Source organism: Amphiura filiformis, chromosome 9 (genome assembly GCF_039555335.1).
Source record: "Amphiura filiformis chromosome 9, Afil_fr2py, whole genome shotgun sequence".
NCBI lineage: Eukaryota > Metazoa > Echinodermata > Ophiuroidea > Amphilepidida > Amphiuridae > Amphiura > Amphiura filiformis.
Window position 1 is genome coordinate 11491023 of NC_092636.1, and position 22073 is coordinate 11513095.

A 22073-nucleotide genomic window follows, 5' to 3' on the forward strand; every position below is an offset into this window, starting at 1 on the left:
TACCTGTTAGTGTGAGTCATTCACAACACCTTTTGAGAAAGTCTTCTTTTGTCCTGCTTTCACTTTTATCAAGTTTACTGATCATATAAACAGAACTTGTGTAGCCTAAAGGTTCAAAAGCATAAAGCTTTCGCAGCTTATTTTCTTTTTCACAGGCTTTTTCAATAATCAAAATCATAATGATCCGGTTCTTATTAAGCTTGAGCCACTTGTCCACAACACTGGTGCCTGTTATGCGAGAACAGGTTATTGGCGAGTTAAAAAATAGGCGAGTTAGAAAAAGGCGAGTTAAAATGGCGAGTTACCCCCTGCAGTGTTTTCCGGAAAGTCCACGTGGCGAGTTAAAATGGCGAGTTACCCCCTGCAGTGTTTTCCGGAAAGTCCACGAGGCGAGTTGTGAATTTCCGGAAAGTCCACGAGGGAATTTTCGGAAAGTCCACGAGGCGAGTTGTGAATTTCCGGAAAGTCCACATGGCGAGTTGTGAATTTCGGAAAGTCCATGTGGCGAGTTGCAATTTCGGAAAGTCCATGTGGCGAGTTGTGAAAAATGCAGTTTTGGTCAAAATTCAAAAATTATTATTTAAAAAATTGATACCATTAATGTATTCTTTGACTCATGTCCGTTCCATATTATACTTTATCATATAAATAGATATCAGCCTTGATTTTAAATACTGCAATCAATAGTTATTACAAATACCATTAATACTGTACAAATTTGCCTAGGCATTATGTGTTTTGACTTTGGTACATACAATTTGATTTTTTTTTTCTGTGTGTGCAGTATGTCCTAACTAGTTTTTGATGGTAAAAACAAAAGGATTTCAGTATCAGTAGAATGCACAGTGACCGCCACTGATGTTGATGAAAATGTATTTGTATGATTTTTAAAATTGTTTATTTCAAGAGTAGTGAGATATGATTAGGTTTCTTTTATATTAGTGGTTTTTTTTTTTTTTTTTTTTTGATTTGTTCGGGTTGTGACAACCCTGGATAACCCAAGAAAGCCTCTATTGAAGCTTATTTCCATTGGGGTCCATTTGAACACCGGGACGGGTTGGGAACAGTCAGGGGTTAACACCCTACTCTTTTTCAAACTGACTGCGAGATATATGTACAGGTATGGCTCTCTGCACACGGGACCGACGGCTTAACGCCCCTCCGAAGGATTTAAGTACTTTCATGATTCATTTACCCAATTCTAAATGAACCATGGGGAGAGCGGAAGTCTAAACTTAATCTACAGATGTTGCCAATTAATTTCAGACTTTTTTTTTTTTTTTTTCCCAAGTCAATATCCCAGCAAATCGCCACCGCCGGGAATCGAACCCGGGACCTCATGCACTAAAGGCAAGTACCCTAACCATTGCGCCACGCTCTCCCTCTCCGATTATTCATGGTACATAAAATAGTTGAGTAATCAATCAATTGACTGATTATGTGTTGTGCCCCTTTGTTTTTTTTTTGTTTTTTATAAGTGTTTAAAAAAGTTTTATGACTTTTATTTGTATAACTTTTTCGGATTTTTTATTTATACTAGAAGAAGAGGGCAGCCTATGCACAGGTGAGAGTAGCACTGCCTCTAATATTAATTCCCAAGATCATTGCAAGCCCGAGAGAAATATATGATAAATGGAAACTGATTTTGCTGATTTTGGACTAGCAGCTTTAAAAAAAACAGTACTTAATAATACACTGTGACATTTTTAATTCACTGTTGGAACTTCATCATAGTGTTACTGTAACTCGCCACTTGGACTTCATAGTCTTGCTGTAACTCGCCACCGGGACTTCATAGTGTTACTGTAACTCGCCACTGGGACTTCATAATGTTACTGTAACTCGCCACTGGGACTTCATAGTGTTGCTGTAACTCGCCACTGGGACTTCATAGTGTTACTGTAACTCGCCACTGGGACTTCATAGTGTTGCTGTAACTCGCCACCAGGACTTCATAGTGTTACTGTAACTCGCCACTGGGACTTCATAGTGTTACCCATGGGAATATCTAAAAATAGCCTGGCTCTGTGGGGGTAACTCGCCTTTTTAACTCGCCTTTACCTAACTCGCCCATATTGTAACTCGCCTAAAACATGCTCTCCTGTTATGCTAGGCATACAATTACAAAGACAAGGTTCATAGAAAATAGAACCCTCAGGCTATATGACAAGATATAGAATCATTCATTATCGTCTATAAGGTTCATATTGAATATCTTCATTTTGCTTTAATTACGATACAGACGGCAATTTATCACATTAAGGTTCAGTGTCACAAAACTTGCTTTTCTTAGAGACTGCTAAAACAAACAAATTATGGAGACTCTAAGTGATTGACCACCATAGGGCCTTATGCTATACTCCAAGAAACGCTAAACACCCAGTGACCACTCCATCAGAGAAAAAAGCCTAATACAAATCTTGGCTATAACACACCTTGAAATAAATCTTATGCCTGCATTCTTTCCACCCAGGACGGTATTTCAAACTATTCAAGTTTCTGAAAAAAGTAAGTATTCACCTTTCTCATCATATTCAAATTTTTTTTTCAAAATAGTTTCTTTACAAATATTTTATAACAAAGCATATCAATGTGGAGGCATTGTAGTCAAGCCTTTGCATTGAGAACTGCACATGCTGAGAACCGCAAAATTATATATTGGCAAAATACCAATATGATATGTAGGAAAACCTGGTATATTGATGCCACAAAGCTGCTTAACATCCTGATTTATAGGTATCAATATAAATCAAACATTCAAACATCTTGTTTTAAGATTATTCAAATATATTTCTGCTTCCATGGTTAAAATCTAGGTCACCATGTATGTGTTTTCTTCACATGGAATGTTAATATAAAAAGCTATAAAAACATGATACATGTATAAATCACTCCATTGTCAGAAATTAACAAACAAACCTAGGATAGGCTAAATGCAAACTTACACATTCAACTTGTTGAATCAAGTTGTTCTAAAGGGGTCTAGAGAACAAACACGGAAAAACAAACATAATTTAGTATCATAATAGCTTATTTATGTTGAAAGAATGAATTAAACAAAGCATTATTGTATTAATATTAACACAATGCCCATTTTAGTTCTCACCTGTAAAATTCAGTTAGACTCTGTGATTTGCCTGATATCTTCAATCTTCATCATATTCCTATAGGCCTACTTGTGATAAATAATTGTGAAAACCTTGTTGCGAACAGAGTGTTCCATGCAAGAAATATCACAAAGGTGATTCAGTCAATCCACTCTCAGCTCCATCTTCCAATGATGGTATTCACAAACTAATCATGCTCATAAAGCTCTCATATCTGCATGTAAAATTTGTGTATGTATATAGTCATGTTTCCATGGATTCAAAGTCTGGTGTTTCAGACCACAACCTGAAACTTCCTCTCATCCCTAACCCACATCACAATAGTCAGAGTCACAGTTCTTTTCCACTGCTCATCTGTATCATCACAAACACAACCTTACAAATTTCAAGGTATGAAAACTCATACCCAATTACTATAAAATCAGCATTTATTAGTGCACTGTCAATGTAGACCTGTGAACTTTGTCATTGGAGATGACAGTGTAATGTCTGATATGGAATGGATGTCAACTAAAGTTCTCTTCCATGTCACCTTACATGACCTCGTTGTTAGGTAAACTCAAAACAACTAGACTCTCACACATGCACATAAATCATATCCATAATCAACATAAAAGTCTTAGTGAATGTGTGATAGACTAGAGATTTACCATCAACATTCTGCCAAACTTCAACTTCAACTTGTCCATACAAGTTAGTACATCATAAATAAAAATGACATTTATTGGCTCAAAATTAATTTATACAAAGCAGCACTGCAATATTTTTCATAATCAAGGTGAAGGATTTGGTATACACGATGTAATTTGCAAAACATTGCAAAATGTTTCAGGTCAAAATGTCATTTTTAATAGTTAAACAAATTTTGTGTTTCATGTAAGGTATTATTATGGAGTGTCACTACGTGATCAGATGGTGATTTGCATGTTGCTGACACAAATGTTTGTAAGGGGTGGTGCAATCCCGGGGTGCAATAATTATGTGTACACCCAGGGTGGAGAATTTTCAAAATGGTCTGCCCAAAATCACTTGCCGCCACATTGACCTTGCAAAAAAACCTTTGCCCCCCCCCATTTGACGAGCCAAAAAAACCTTTGCCTCCCCTTTTGACGTGCCAAAAACCTTTGCTCCCCCACCCTTTACACATGCAAGATTTTGGAGAACCCAAATTTGAAACCTTAAATTGTGTTATCATATAATGTGAGTGCAGCGAGCAAGAAATTTTGCATATTAGAACGTGTTCCTGAAGTTTTCCTGCACCATTTTAGGGTGCAATATAGAAACGATGCCCAAAACATCTGTGCCAAAAATCGCTTGCCTCTCCTTTTGACCTACCAAAAATCGCTTGTCTCCCCCTTTCGACCTGCCAAAAAATACCCCCCCCCCTCCTTTTGGCTTGCCAAAAAATCTTTGCCCCTCCTATAATTCACCACCCTGGGGGTACACATAATTATTGCACCATCACTTCATTAATAAATGTGACAAAATCACATTTTGTTTCTTCTGGTACAAAAGAAGGTTGATAACAAGCTTAGGTTGTAATGTTAAGAAATGTATTGTGTTATCACCGTGACAACATCAACAATTAAAATTTCAAGAACAGTTTAGAATTCACTGTCAATACTCAGCTCAGTTTAAGGGTAGACGAAGTATTGTTGGTCGAAGCAACCTAAAAATCGATTTTTCATTATCTAGATCAATATATTATTGAAAAATAACACCTTGATGTTTTGCAAAAGTTCATTCTACAAATCGTATACTTTGCAAACTTGCTTAATTTATTGTTGTTAATGAGTTATGTACGTTTTACAAAAGTGTTGTTGTTTCAGCCCTCTTTACAACGTAACTCAAGAACCGCAGCACCTATAAAAGTATATCTGTGATATTTTAATTCTTCTACACACTCGCTATGAATTGAGCAATGCAGTTTTTGCCAAAGCTCACTACCATTCGTAAGATGCTGTGAAATACCAAATCACAACAGTTTAAAATAATTAATAACCTTAAGTGGGCATACCCTGTTCTGGCTCTAAGCCCATATCATCTGAAATCTGACAATTGTCCTAAGTCATAATATTTTACTTTGTCACACATCTGTAGCCAATTTCCTATATAAAGTATGTTTAAAAGATTAAATAATTTATTGTTACTTTCCACAATCAGTCAATAATCAACACACTGCAAAAACAGCAGAGCAACACTAAAGGGGCATTTCGTGATCCACAGCCTGAGAGCCTCATCCCCACTTTTCTCAAAAAAAGTTGAGATTTTTATATCACTGGAAACCTCTGGCTACATAATGTTTATGTACAAAATATTTCTTGCAGATTAATTCGTTTTGCAAAGATATCAGTGAAATTTCAATTTCGTTCTGGTGCACCAGAACGAAATTACAACGCATTGTCTATGGAGCAGTGTAATACACGTCTCGCAAACGCAAAATCGGAATCAACTGAAATTTTGGGAATAGGCTTTTTTCGTGGATATGTACTGAAAAATGCCATAAAAAGAGGATGCTAGGATCACGAAATCCTCCTTTAATAAACACTTTAACACTTGATAAACACTAAAATAACACTAAAACACATTGTAAATATGAAGATTTTTATGTTTTAACACAAGATAGTAATTAAAAGCACTTTTATTAACACTATCTTGTGTTAAAAACATAAACATCTTCATATTTAAAAATGTACTTTAGTGTTATTTTATTCATTTCTTCCTTTATACAAGGTAGCTCCTACCTTCACTGTACAAACAAATGTTTATCAAGTGATAAAGTGTTTATTAAGGTTACGCTAAATTTCTATGGTTCTCATCCTAATGTGGGCTGTACGTAGCCACCTAAACCAATTTTTTTCTCCAGAAAATAAACATTGTAGACCTAAAAATCATAGGTCATCTCGAAGCTAACATTCTAAGCATTATTATTAATTATTATTTATAAATCTAGCTCATACACAAATGTACTTTTTCAGTGTTTCAATTTTGTTCACGTCACATGAGCATGAAGATTTTTGTGACAGAGGCCATAATTTAGTGATGCATGCCCGATTTTGCTTTTAATTTGGCTACAGATAATAAACAGTTCAATAAAATAATGTCACTATTTAGCCTGTATAAAGCTTGTGTTGATTTCATTTTATAAGCTTAAGCATTGACAAAATTTGCATGGAATCTGGTACCACTTGTTGTCTTAAATTATAACAATAATATTGTTTTTGTGTATGATATTATCGCCAGAATTCTTAGCTACATTATTTCTATGATACCTTACCATAACATATGTGGTATGCTAGTGTTACTAGGATTCACCAAAATGAAATATCTGGGCGTTTAGGCACACTCCGCTGTCATTTTGTGACGGTTTTCAATTACCGAATTACGGCCACTGCATAAAATACACGCTTGAAAAAAATCGCTCTTTCATCAACATCTTTCATTCTGTTGATGTCAAAATGGACATGACGATTAATGAATAGCGTTACATGCTAATCAGTAACTTACTTCTTACCAATTTGGTCCAAAGATGCCAAAATTTCAAATTATTTATCCTTCGGACACTTGATTTGAATTCAGCATGTCAGCGTGTTGATTTCTGTAGAGGTCACAAGGTCACTCACGTTGTGTGCCCTGTGACAACTTCGTATCTATTACAAACTTCGGCCTTATTTCAATTTGACCCGCTATGTCAAACAACTGTGTCCAATTTTCTTTGCCATTTTCTTCCTCTCCCGCACTCTCCTTCAGTCCCTCTTGCATTCCCCCTCTATTTCTCTCTCTCTCTCTTTCGCGCAGAAAATATATAATTAATCCATAGGGCCTGCAATAGGCCTAAAACCAATCTTTTAAAAAATATTAATTGGCTGGCATTTTCTTGGGGGTCCCAAATATACTGGGGGTCGTAAATTTTGGAAAGAAAAATAGGGGGGTCATAAAATTTTTAATGACCAAATTAGAGAATCTGAGTCACAAGATGACTACAGATAGTGTGTTTATTTTATTTAAAAGAACCGATTTCAATACAATTTTAGCCTGAGTTTAGGGGTAAGGTGTAGGCCTATCGGTGGGGGCCGGGAAGGGGGGCGCAATTTTATTGGCGCTGACTTTTTGTAAATTTGGGACCCCCCTTCCAAAGAAAACTTCACAGCCCGTACTACATAAAAGTAATGCATGAGAAAAAAAACACATGAAAACTAGGCCTAATAGGCCTATACCTAATGGGTTGTGAAATAGGCCTAATATATGGAGACAAATTTTAATGGCCTTTGCGCATTGCAAATAATACCCGCATGGCAAAAAAAGCATGACATTTTTAGTAGGCCGAGAGGGCAGTGGCGGATTCAGGAATCGCGCGACCATCGGGAGGGTGTCTGAGGGGGGATGTGAGCCTCGAAAACGGAGGGGGGGGGGTAGGCCTACCAGTGCAGGGCCTCAAATTGCAAAACCTGTTTCTTGATGACCTACTATCAAAATGATTTTGCTGGAACAAATTCGCACAAATGGAGCAAAAGTTTAATGATATTAAAAATGGACCTAAATACTCGGCGCTTATATAGGCCTACTGCCTTGTCAATCCCAGTCCAACAATTAAGGGGATGTTGAAAAAAAATGAGACCCCTCAACTTTTGGGATTGTTACAAAATTCAGAGATGCACAAACAGACCCCAAAATCCTGAACTTGCAAATCGTGGCGGCGTGGCAGTGGAGCTCTCGCCCAGCACCCGGGAGTTCGGGGCCCGCTCAAGAGCCCTGGTGGGGGTAAGCCAGATGGTTTCTGCACATTTCGCACCACAGGAAACTTAAAGGACATTTCAGAGGCTATTAAAAAACAACATTTCAAAGCTCCTGGCTTGTTCTACACTTTTAATAACAAGTGCTTCCTTCTTCCAGAAAACATGCTTTAAAGTTTCGAGTTTCCTATACTTTTATGCACAAGAGACACTCTTATAAAAATGTTTTTTGGTTTTATTACATGACCAATATGGCTGATGTGGAATTGAAGCAGAAAATTGGTATCCACTAGCTGCTTCCCCCACTCTACCACACCTACCGGCACCCCATCCTGGGCCTTCACGTCCAGTGTGCTTTTGGTTAAAATTTCAAGGCGACAAACATTTTAGCAGATTTAGCACCCCAAAAGAGACAATTTTTGACATAAAAACCTGAGTGTTTTAGACTTTTTTGAAAAAAAAAAAAAAAATCATTCCTTCACTCCTAAAAAAGTGGTTTTAAATGTTCAGTTTCCTATACTTTTGTACATGAGAGACATTCTTCAAAGTTTTTTTGACCTAATATAATATTAAACATGGCCTACATGACTGAAATTGATAGTACATAGGCCTATAACGCGCAATATAAAAACAATGATTCATCAAATTGCCCCCCCATCGGGATGTGGGAGGGGCCCACACCGGGGTACTAATGCATGAAGAATACATTGTATGATATATAAGAGTAATTTGTAAAATTCGGTATGTTAAACATACAGAGTGTCGCTACAAATTGGGACTTGAATAGTAGCCTATATCCCAAGAGAAATACATACACACACTCACTCACCCCCACCCAACCTCCCCACCCCACCTCAAGTCCACCCGGCGACCACACAAAGCGAAATGATACAGCTAAAAGGTCCACATCAAACCTTTGACCCAAGTTTGATATAAAATTGGATTGATTAAGCTCATATTTATTGGTCGAGCTATGAATTTTAAAATATTGGGCCGAGGCGTAGTCGAGTCCAATATTTTAAAACTCATAGCGAGACCAATAAATATTGGGCGTAAAGCATCAATTTTATCATTATTATGTTTAGGATCCGATATTTTCACACACTTGGATTCATCGGAACATAATAATGCTTCCATTTAGACTTAAACGTGACTTGATCTTAGAGTATACATAGGCCTATCGGCCGGCATCAGTCCATACAGCATCATCTCAAACGTCATCGTTCATTAATACACATTGCATACTTCTTACTAGGGTAATATTCATTGAGGAAAAAAGACTGAGATGGGATTTTGAGCATAAAACCCGACAGCAATCAGTGGCATGCTGGTCCGATTCATAAATTTTTGGCATGAAAAGGTGCTCAATAATGTAAAACTTTGATCAGTTTGGCCACGATGCATGTTAAATGAGTACCATTATCTAGCCGAGTCATCCAGTCAGGGTTCTAAGGAATTTTCATTTTAAAATTAGCAATATAAAAACAATAATTCATCAAATATTTGACCCTCCTCCTCTTCGGTATGTGGGAGGGGCCCACGGGGGGTAATGATGTACATGCAGAATACACTGTATGATAAGAGTAATTTGTTGGGAAAATGAGACCAAAAGTCGCCCCCCGCCCAAAAATCGCTTGTTCTCCCCCCCTCTCGCCCGCCAAAAAATTGGTTCCCCCCCTTGCACATGCCAAATTTTTGGGATGTCAATTCTACAAACTTTAAATGGTCTTTATACATGTTATGAAAGAAGCGTGAAAATTTGCATAGGCCTTATTTAAGCTTTTCCGTCGGTTTTCCTAAGCATTATTAGAGTGTTTTATTAAAAGGCGCCCCAAGAATGTGTTCCAAAAAGCCCCAAGAATGTGTGCCAAAATTCACTTGCCCCTCCTCTCGGCCAGCCAAAAATTGCTTCCCATCCCCTTTCGGCTCGAATTTCTTGTCCCCCAACCCTAATTTTACCATGCCATGGCTCATAATTATTGCACAGCCTTTAGATGTCCCCATTTTCTCTGCTAAAACAAACAAAATAAACATGAAACACCCACCCCAACGAACTAACTAAACAGAGCCCTACAAACAAATCCCGAAACAAATACATCTTGAAACGCATAAGCCCGTCGGCCGTTCGTGGTATATAAAACATGAATGTAGGCCTACCGAAGCGATTCTGTCAATCAAACTCCAGCACAGCCCGTTATTGCCAGGATTTTAGTGTGAGGATAGGCCGAAAAGACAAATTTTATCCCAATTTGTAAATTTCTTATCTCATTTTTAGTCATTTTAAGGCCTGGGTTTAAGGACTCTTTGCTGTTCCCATGTATTCCTTAACATTATCTGTGGCGATGATCCCCCACCGACTCCCCCTGGGTGCCCCACTCCCACCCAACCAATCACAGGCCTCAAAAAATATTGACCTGGCCGGGCTGGTTTTTTCTGGCTACATTACAATAGGGCAGTGTCTTTGAGGCCGAGTGCATCTTGGGTCGAGCTTGCAACTGATGATCAGTATAATTGCATGAGGCTGACATCTTTATAGTATGTTTTATAGCGATAGTTGTGTTGCGCATGACAGGTGACAAGCTATTGCCTGTCAATCAAATTTGTTACCAAGCATCGGTAAACAAATTTAACAATAGGAGCTGACTGAAGGTGACAAAATAAGCTAAAATGGTCATTTTTACACTTTTTTAAAAAATTTTTATTTCACATGATTGGTATGCATGTTTTCTTACGTGTAAGATGATAATATATTTTTTGAGCTGACAAAGCCATAACAGATTTTGTTTAACCTTAAGTGTTGCTTTGCTGTTTTTTGCAATGCAGTGCATGGTGACCTGCAGTGGCGTAGATTTCTTTTTGACATGGGGGGGATGAGGTTGGAAAAAATTCTTGAAGTATAGTGAATTCAGCACCTTTTGGCAACATAATAAGTATATGGTACCAATGCGCGCGAAGTGCGCGAAAAAATTTTGCCATTTTGAAGCTAAACTGTTGAAATATGATGCAAAAGTGAATAAAAATTTGCACTTTTGGGACTAAAATGGCCAAATATTAGGTTAATTTGGTAAAAAACCAATATACAGGCATCAACATTGGGGGATGATTGTATGGACCATCCCCCATCCCCCAGGATCTCGCCTATGGTGACCTGATCTAGTGAATTGAGAACAATTTTGACAAGTTGTTTTTCAGCTTAATTAAGGAAAGATTTACAGTTTAAATTATTTTTTTTTAAATATGATTTAAGTCACCAACACATCTTTAAGTTTGTCTTTGTCATCAAGTCAACATTGTATTATTTTTTTGGACCAAAATAGGCCCTATCAGTGAAAAAAAACCACAATTTTTTGAAACAAAAATGCAAAAATCATTTTTTGTTGTCAATTTCAGCATGTTCTTGAAAAATAATTTGATATATCATTACATATATCATTGACGATTCAATATCTTTTCTTCTCACTCTTTGTGTTTCAGTAGTGTTTGTGCCAGACACCCAAGGGATGAAGCCCCTGAAGACTGTGACAAGCCTAGCAGGGCTAGCTCCCATACTGTATCCTATTCCAAATATAGCAATTATAGCCTTGTATCAGTCTAGTCAATCAGAGAGCATTATGGATTCACAAAATTTCACATCCACACAAACATTATTTTATCTTCCTATGTGGTTTTAATTTTTTCAACATCCTGAATGTTTGATGCAAAGCTTGTTGTTGTGCCTGAAAACTGAAAGTATACATTGTTACTGAAGCCACATGCTTATGCTTACATAGTTATTTGAAACTTTTAAACTAATTCACACAAGCAAAATGAAAACTCACTCAGAAATTTTTGTGACTCATCCGAGTTCACTTCTTCAGCTGTTGTGACTGCTGGTTAGAGGTACTGGAGTCATGTGATCGATCTTGTGATATCGATCTATGTGACTCCAGAAGCCTTCTTTACATGTTGTGCCTGGATGTTGTGCAACATTTTTGAACCCTGTCATGTCACTTGAACCAAATTGAGTGAGGAACTAATAGGCCTACAGGTCACATCTTCTTCTGAAAATGTAAGAAATAAGCCTTCCACAACAAATTTAAAGTCGATGGACATTTTTTTGGGACAAATAAAACTCTTTCTAGGGTCTGTGAGCAGATGCATGCCATTAAGTCTTTCAAACAAAAAGTCCACCCCAAAAAAGAAAAGAAAATCACACTATCAAATACCGAAAACCTGGATGAAAGCTTGGATGAGAAACATTCAGACACGCAGTGGCAGTGCTACGAGGGGGCATTTTTCTTACCCCCCCCCCCAGTTTGTTCCCCCCCCTTTTGAGGCAAAACCCCAAAATTACGTAAATTTCAACTTTTTGCAGCCATTTTGCTGATTTGCTGAATTTTACCAAAATCTACCAAAAGTCAGTGAAAATCGGCATAATGTAGGGTGTACACCTATTTTGTTGTATCTGATAAAATTAATTAAATTTGAGATGAAACATTTCCTCATGAATATCTATTACCTAAAACTCGCAGTCCCACACACACATACATTCTTCATGCATTCCAAGCTAGACACGCTCTCCAGCAATTTTCATGCAAATAGAAAGCCAAGTCACGACCATCAGTTCATATTACAACTACACAATCCTTTATCATTCCTGACGAGGGATTTAGTTTTTACAAATGTTACTGATTGTAGACAGATTTTGTTTATGTGAAACATGATTTTTATGTTGATGTTAGGCACTCCATGAGACTTTTATAGTAATGAAATATGGGTTGTTTTGTAATGTTCCATGATATTGAATTAAAAACAATGTGCAAGCAAAGATCCTGAAGTATCAACAAATTTTGTAACCCCTTTTACATAGCCATCGGGTTGGATTCAGGGGTGATAATTTTGGGGAAAATGACTATCTGATGAAAGGGAAACAACCGAATGGGATTTTATGGTTAAATACCACTAATTATGTATTACACGGGTTTCAATGGGAAAATGCCTAATTTCGGGTGGAATTTTCTCATATTCAGAACTCTCACAGTTCAATGCCACCAATATGAGGTGAAACTATATGATTTAGATGCCAAGTGACCAAAAATTCAACATAGGTTGACCTGAGACTTTTCTTGTTTTAACGCACTGAACCGTAAACACCTTAAAATGACAGTGCGCCCTCGAAGCTGAAAGTTACAATATGATAGGGCGACTATTTACTAAAAACCGAAGCCGTGCGTATGAATTTTGGTACTATTACATCAAAAATGGCATATAATGAGAGAAAATGTACCATTTTGAAGCATCAAACTCTAAAAAGTACTTTTTGGCTATATAACTTGATCAATTTCAGCGATTTTAATGCAGTATTTTTGAATGCCATGAAAACAAATAGTTCCTCATCGTATTTCAATGTATCGCCCAGGCCTATTAGTGGTCTTTAACCTATATAAGCACAAAGGTGCTCCAATCTCGGGTAAAATGACATGAATGTAAACATTGACATTTGCAATACATGTTTTAACAAGAAAATTTCTGGAACACAGCATGACGAGTAAAATATCAATGATTTTCGGACACCCTGTATGATGACTGTTTCGCTGTTTTTGCTTCAACCTAGGACTATATCTGGAGATTCGTATCTGTAGCCTGCCTTAGCACGATCAGATCAGATTAAGATTGATTTAGGGTTAGTGTTCCGATTTAGGCTTGCTGTTTAGTGTTAGAATTGTTGATTAGGGTCAGGTTCGCATTAAGAATAGGGTTTTTATAGGGCTAGGCTCATGGATAGGGATAGAGATGCGGCTAGGTCCGAGGATTAGATATGGGTTTAAAATGGAGTTCTTAGATCAAGTTAGGGTTCCGGTTTGAGTTAGGATAGAGTGAGGCCACACATGATGCTGTAGAGGCTCATAGACAACGTGTACACAAAGACTAGGTTTTATTTTACACGTGACTATAGGCCTTACATGCACCTTAAAGCTTAAGCAAAATGCCTAGCCTAGGCCTATACTGTATTTACACGTATAGGCCTATGTACGTTATTTAGGACAAAGATATCACCAACAAAATGTGCATGTGGGTCTAATTAACTAAGTGGCATGTCTATATGATCATCAACATTGATTTTTCATCATCATTAAGCTTTCTACATGTATACGCAGGCCCGGGACGCAGGCAAGCGAAGGTTGTTGAATTTAGAAGCCCTGAAATCACAGAAACCAGCCGTAAACCCAATACTAATGCCACAAGCCCCCCCCCCCCCAACCCGTTACTACCTGAACGGGTTCTAAAAACATACCTTATAGTCGAAGAAGATGCACGTTTTCTTGCCAGGGCAAATACAGTTAAATATTGAGAAATGTAAGCAAAAAATAGCTGGAAAAGTCTCCATGACGAATATCAGATCCATAGAATTCAGTGTTTCTATAGGTTAAATACCACTAATTATGTATTACACGGGTTTCAATGGGAAAATGCCTAATTTCGGGGAATTTTCTCATATTCAGAACTCTCACAGTTCAATGCCACCAATATCAGGTGAAACTATATGATTTAGATGCCAAATGATCAAAAATTCAACATAGGTTGACCTGAGACTTTTCTTGTTTTAACGCACTGAACCGTAAACACCTTAAAATGACAGTGCGCCCTCGAAGCTGAAAGTTACAATATGATAGGGCGACTATTTACTAAAAACCGAAGCCGTATGCGTATGAATTTTGGTACTATTACATCAAAAATGGCATATAATGAGAGAAAATGTACCATTTTGAAGCATCAAACTCTAAAAAGTACTTTTTGGCTATATAACTTGATCAATTTCAGCGATTTTAATGCAGTATTTTTGAATGCCATGAAAACAAATAGTTCCTCATCGTATTTCAATGTATCGCCCAGGCCTATTAGTGGTCTTTAACCTTATGTGTACACTCATGCTACACTGAACATAGTGCATGTTTCAGGCACGTAGCAAGGTGATAACAAATGGGGCAGCTGAAGTAGCGAAACAAGCCACAATTGGCAAAAGATGGGGTTACATTTGCAAAAAAGTGAGGCAAAAAAAATGGCTGCCGGCCCGGGGGGCACTCACATGTTAAGGTAGTACGGGTATGTCCCTTTTTCAGGCTCTCCGGCAGTTCCTTAAGCCCCACATTTGGATCTGCTCCAGTTCTTTGAGCCTCAAACTCTGACAATTATAGCTCTTTTGGAAATAAATTTTTAGCTCAACAGCCTATAATTTGGCCCCAATTTCAGTTCTTCAAGCCCTTATTTTCCCTGAAAATCAGTTCTTAGTTCCCAAAGTTTGGCGCTCCGCACCACACACCCCTACCAAAATTTAAGTTGAGTGCCCCCCACCCTAATCACCCAGCTTGTGACACATCTGCAGTGGCGGCAACAGGAATTTTTTTCGGGGGTGGGGGCATAATCTGCAAATTTTACGCAAAATTGCTGCAAAAAGTGTGCACCTATTGATGCATATAGGCTAAAATACTGAATTTGCTCTGTGAATTGCATGTTCCAAAGAATTGGGTCACATAGAACATAAAATTTTATAATTCAAAACATCAGTAAAATGGGCTTTTGACTAACACACGCGTCGCGTCACGTCACGTCGCGTCACGTCACGTCGCGTCACGTCACGTCACGTCACGTTGATATCTTCATGAAGCGAACGAACTTGCACCCGCTGGGCCTGTTGAAATCAAAACAAATATTTGCCGGGGGGTCCACTCTTGCAGTAATGTTCATGTCAAATCCGACCCCATTTAATGGGTTCTCTGGGTTCAAAAATCCCACTCAATCAGGCCCAGGAAACTCCACAAATTACCCTCACGGAGGCTCCCAATACCGTCTAAAAAGAACCCCAAGTGCCCCATCTACTGCAAGAGTGGACCCCCGGCAAAGATTTGTTTTGATTTCAACAGGCCCAGCGGGTGCAAGTTCGTTAAGCTGTCGATATCAGCATGTGTGTATCATATGCAATAGAGCAGGCCATGGAAAACACGTGTGCAACAACGTGACCAAGTAAAACAAACACAGCTGTATGGAATTTTCCATTGAAAACTCTGAGGTCGTATTCTTGAAGACGGGTCAACCTTAGGCCTGGGAGGCTCTTTGGCCATGTCAAGTGGGGTGGGCTGGGTCATGCTATTGCGCGGTTGGGGTGTTCATTTTTTCGTGGCGTCTCTGGGGTTTTCTGCCTCCATGCAGGAGGTACTTTTTGCTTTGAAATTGACACCTAAAATGCCGCACATTGCGCGCAGCATGTAGGCCGATTATACAAATTTATATTCTGACAAGTACTCTAATTTCCGCCCAATATTGAGAGCCCAATATATATCCCCCACCTCTCTGCGCCATACATAAATTTGCCTATCGCCATTTCCGAATGTTCAAAAAAGGTAATCACGCTTCCTCAGCATGTGCAATATATTAGCATTAAAATTAATCTTATTCTATAGGGATTCTAGAAACACATATGCGTGGCGCCAATGGCGTGGGTCTATCAAGTTAATGAATTATGCATTAGAATATTTTCAAACTCATATGTTGTATAATTGAAGACCGAATTAAAAAGACTAGCTTGCGTATGCCGTCCTGTAAACCAAACCAAAAATGCCATACTGCGCAGGTCAGCAACCAATCACGGCGCCGCTTTGTCATGACGTCAGACGCAAACTAGTCTTTTTTTTTTTTTTTTTTCTTTAATTATAGGTTGTAGCCTCAGCGCTTATCAGCAGCCACACCACCTCAATGCCTTCGGTGTGATCAGCAGCTTTATCGTTGAAGACAAGTTGGAAAACCGTTATGCTGTGGCAATGGGAATACACATCAAACAAGGTTTAATTTCATGATTACATGAAACCTGATTATTAATGCAAAAACTTTGGCTGGAGAAGTTGAAGCTGCCGTCATTGCGACACTTTGGATATGATAATTTGACATCATGGATTGTTTTGTGCAAAATTGGAGGTATTTTTGTGCATGGCGAGTCAGCAGACCGACTGGCATGCATGCTAGGCTCGACTAGGCCACAATCATGATCCGATGCATTTGAACTGCAATGTATGGTATGATCGCCTAGCAGCGCCTATGGCCGGCTTCATTGCTGCCCGGCATTGCTGTTCAAATACATGTACTAACATATTGCAATTTTATTGCGTTGATATAATTCGGAATAATTCGTTTTAAAGTATTTGCTTCCCAAATTCCCATGCGTGGTTGTGTTTTATGTTCTACTGAGTACTGTTGCAATATTTTTGCATGCATACCCATGACCGTTTCAAGACTTTGACTGAGAAATTTGCTTTTTGTTTGTTAGGATAAAAATAAAAATAAAATAATCATCTTTCCCCACACAATACTTCTTACAAACAAGGTGTTGATATTGGCCCTTTCGATGCAAGACAAAGCACAAATGAAGGAAACAAAACAAAACAATAATGTTTTTAATTTTGTATTCAATTACACATACAAAAGAGTAATGGCCTATAAAAAGACCCCCCTAAATATAATAATATTAATATTATTTTAGTCCTGAATACAAAATATAATAAACAAGCATGAAAAAAATCTGATACAAAAATTTGTTACTCTGAAACGTTACAATCGTAATTTTCAGTCAAAAATCCACGAAATGACTCTTGATACAACTTGGGCATATATGCATTTAAAAAACAGAAACGGCTGCCTGCATCTGGAACTCTTCATATCTGAAAGTTTGAAGGTCTTATTTCATACATCAGAATTATCTGCAAGATTGCAAGATGGCTTTAGGTGACCGTGGTCCTATTGGCTAATGCACAAATTTAGATTTTCTTGCTATTTAAATAATATGTTAAAGCTTATGCCCTGTAGATTACATTCAGTTCTTGAGATATGGCCTGTCAAAATGGTGCGAACCCAAAACAAAAAATTGGCAACAACTTTCTTTTTATTTTCTATATTTTTGACAAGTCCAGTTGCCAGATGATTTTCTAATTACATGTATGAATTATGCAAAGTAAAGATTTCAGATAGGCCTACAATTAAAAGAGCTATAGTAGGCCTACTGAGGCATGGTACATGGGTAGAACACACACTGTAGACCTACTACAAAATTACGGTTGCGTTTTGGCAAATTTCAATTTGCATAATTAATTTGGGCCACTTAGGCCTATTAGAAAAGTTGATTAGGGCCCTAATTAATTATGCAAATGGAAATTTGCATGGAAAAAAACATTCATGGGTTTTATATCTTATTTTGTAGCCGATCTGTACATTCTACTTTGTAAAATTTTTACATATATAATTAGAAAATAAGGCCTACCTGACATCATTGCATAACAAAAATAAAAGAAATTTGTTGCCAACTTCTTGGTTTCGCGCCATTTTGACAGGCCATATATTTTGGTAACCGAATATCCGATTAAAATAAAATTTTCAGTCTTGTAATCAGGAGAGAATGGACTCACATATTTCAATCAGACAAAATCTATATCCAATAGCGTTACCTTAAAGCTAGCATTATAAGTGTCTCCTTAACTAATAACAAAAGGTGCCCACTGGTATCTTGGAGGCATTGTCTTTTTAAAGACATTTCTTGTTCTCTGGGGGCGGGTGTGTCCTGGGACGGTGTTAGCCCCTTTGCGAGAATACGGCCCGGGTATTTTCCACAGTTTAAAAATAGCCACGCGTATCCCATGCATTCATATCGGGTCTTTTCAATGGAAGTTCCTAGTGCATGTTCATGGTATGTGCTAAGCGAAACATTGATTGGGGTGCAAACAAGGGTCATGTTGAGTTCTGGCTTGTTTTGGGTGATTGGATCGGGTTGTCAAAAAAGGCAGTAAATACAGGTGGTTGTCAAGCATTCTCAATTGGCAAAAGAAATACAAACTAAGTGGCGAAGGGAAAAAGTTTCCGGAAAGTTTTTATCAAATAAAAATAAAATAGGAAAATAGGAGTTGAAAACAGAGAATTGAGGGACCCAACGGTACCCAGTTCGTTAGGCGGTGTTATGTGGCCCACCTCGGGTGCATTCACCCAATGCCCCCAACTTGATAGAGGTCAAGGTTTGTTTGTAACTTTTAAGAAGATATCAACGTGACGTGACGTGACGCGACGTGACGTGACGTGACGTGACGTGACGCGACGCGTGTGTTAGTCAAAAGCCGTAAAATGAATAACAATACCGACAAAACAAATCAATTGTCTTTTGAAATTTGAAACAACATGTTGTTTGGTTTGTCATTGCACAGGTGCTTGTCACATAGGTCCTGTAGGCTTACAGGTATGTTTCCAATATCCACATAACTACTCAAATTTAATAATCATGATGATAATAACACAAAATCAGAGATACAGGGAGAGAGGCACTTTATCCACAGTGGCCCCACCATTTTTTTCAGTGGGGGGGGTAATAGGGGAAGTGAAAGTTTGAGGAGCAATGATTGGAAAAACTTCTTAAAATTGGGTGATTTGCCCCTCCCCCCACCCACAAAGTAGATTTTCTGTGTTTTCATGACTGGGATGGAGAGCAAATACCTCCTCTTGAAACCCTAGCATTGCCACTATTTATCAATATGCAAGTAATCAAGCTTTCCCATTTTTATGTTGTTGTCCAATTTCACCACAAAGTTCAATTTGTATCTTTATTCTGCCGATTCATGAAGTCCATAAACTTACATTACACAGAGAGGGATCTGGAAATATAGAAATAGACTCTTTTTATCTGGTAGAATACAGGATGGATTGACTTCACAGGACCTGGAATCTATCAACATGATCATGGCAAAACTTTTTTAAAGCAGCAAAAACAGCTTCGTCAGTATGGTGTACGTGTGAAGCCAGTTGGGAGACTCAATGTGGGGGGGGTTGATAGAATGCTGACTTTCTACTGGGAAGGAGGGTCCTGACTAGGGATACAATGTTGCTTCTAATTACGCCCAGGTGTTGCTCAAATTTTGGTTTGGTCAAATTTGCGGACTTAATTAAGTCCAAACAAGCATGATCCTCTATTTGCTTTCTACAGCATTTAGGCCTATTTATTCATTATTATCCATTATTCTTTTTACAGCACACACTTTTAAAAATATGCAAAAATAAAATTGAGTCATGACATTTGATTTCCACTTCCTAAATACAAAGAATTTAAAATAAAATTGTAAACAAGATCACATTAATACAAAAACAAATTGTCATGATATAACAGCCTCCCCTCCCTGTGTACAGTCTATGACAAATACAGTTTAATTTCCTTCTATTTAAATTTCACAGTAAATGTATGCAATAGGAAATAGTCAATTCACTTGGCCATATTAGTGGGTAGCAAATTTCCTATGTAGATCATAATTAAAAATAAACTATAACATACTAGTATGTCAGTCGCATAACAGAGTCCAAATTCATCTGAAAAAAAATAGGCCTACATTTCAATCAAAGCAACTAATTGCCTTTTGTTGCTCTGAAAATGGAAAAAATTAAGGAAATCAATGTACCATAATTGTTTTCAACTGAGCCTTTGTGGCAAGTGAGAACCAGAGTATGAACCAATGGCAAACCTAGGGATCTTACCCCAGTGGTGCACAAGCGTCAACACCCTATGTTATAAATATTTTTTCATACAGGTCCATACTCCGTTGGTGAAATCAATATTCTATTATTGACATAGATAAAGAAAGTTTACATATGCATTGTGATATACACGTGTGATCGAATATTATAATACAAGCACCTGGATTTTAGGTGAATGGGCTAAATGTGTTCCTTTATATAATTGTAATTCTCAAAATTAAATATATCACAATTTTAACTTACGATTTAAAAATCGTTACGCCAAAAATGCAGTAAAAATGTATCCAGAGCAAACAGCAATGGCCGCTAATTAGTGTATTTAATTTCAAGTTAATGTATTTAAAAACAAAACCTGGGTTTAACCTGAAAACAAATCGAATTTCCTTGTAATAGCAACACCATATGGGATACTAGAGCATGCGCAAATCGTACATAACGTACTATGCTTAGCCTGAGTCGCTTGGCCTATCTCGAACAAAATCGCCACGCGTAGCTATTGAAAAACGAGAGGATTCGCCGTACTATCACGGCAATTTTTGACACGAAGATATAGGGATGATGACGCTGTGTGGTGTAGCATCATAAGGGCATTAGGAGGATGGGGGAACATGCCCCCATCAATTGCAAAATTTTGAAAATCCCACAGGAAAATTGCCAAAAAAAATGGCTTGTGTTCCCCCCCCCCCAATCAGTCCCGGTGCCCACCAATCATGGTCGGTGCCCCCCAATATGATGACCCACACTATGCCACTTCCCCCTCCTGTGGATGCTGATCACACTGATATTTAAGGTTTTTTAGGCCTCATTTGCAAATGTTTGTAGTTTTAGCCTATATTGATCATTTTCATCGAATTCAACCCCCTTGAAAATTGCCTCCCCCTCCCCCCTCTTAAAAGTCCTTGCTAATCCACTGGAGATAACTCATACCGTGAGGAAAAACCCTAAAATTAATTTGTTTCCTCTACAATAGGAAACCAGTGCGGTTTGTTGGTTTTCTCTGCTGTAAAATAATTATTGTTAGTTGTGAGTGACCACTTAGTCAGGCCATCTCTATTACAGGTGAGAAATGAAACTGATAGGTGATTTTGTTCCTTCCTGGAATGAGCAACAAATAAATATACATACATACATGTATCCCAGCTAGTGTTTAAAATAACATTCAAAAACATTTGTGAAAACTTTCTTGAAACATAACATTATTTGTTTTAAAATAACATTTTGACACAATTTTAAAATTTTGTTCCAGGTTTTTTCATATAAAATGTTTTCATAACCTTTTTTATCTAACCCGAAATTTAAATGCTATAATGCCTATATGTGTGACACGATCAAGGGAAATGAGTCGGATGCTGCTAATATTGATTTTGAGATATTGGCAAAGAAAGTGTTAAAATTCTTTTGTTACCTAGCTGGGGGGTTTTCAACCCCCCGAGCTAGGTACTGTTTTGCTATCCGATTCTTACCTAGCCGGGGATCCGGCTAGGTCCTGTGATCCTATCGGATCTTTCTTCTTCTTCTTCTTCTTCTTCTTCTTCTTCTTCTGGCAACAAATTTCAAAATGCTTCTTCTCCTACATGTTACATCCTACAATGACGTCACTTGCACATATGCATCGGCTATATCCAGTGTCTATATGATGTTCACAAATTTGGGGTCAAAGGTCATTAAGGGGTCATTTCCGGTATAAAACCAAATATCTTCA

At 37.9% G+C, this 22073-nt stretch overlaps 1 protein-coding gene across 4 annotated transcripts in view; it reads right to left on the minus strand.

Moving 5' to 3' along the window:
- The window catches only part of LOC140160622 (uncharacterized), a 97705-nt gene that overhangs the window by 59526 nt on the left and 16106 nt on the right, over positions 1–22073 (minus strand). Inside the window, exon 1 of one of the 4 annotated variants that reach the window (XM_072183874.1) lies at positions 3107–3293. The exons of the other annotated variants lie outside the window; for them this stretch is intronic. The gene's annotated coding sequence lies outside the window, so the exon portion shown is untranslated. Of the gene's footprint in view, positions 1–3106; positions 3294–22073 lie in introns of those variants that run through there. 4 annotated transcript variants of the gene reach the window in all.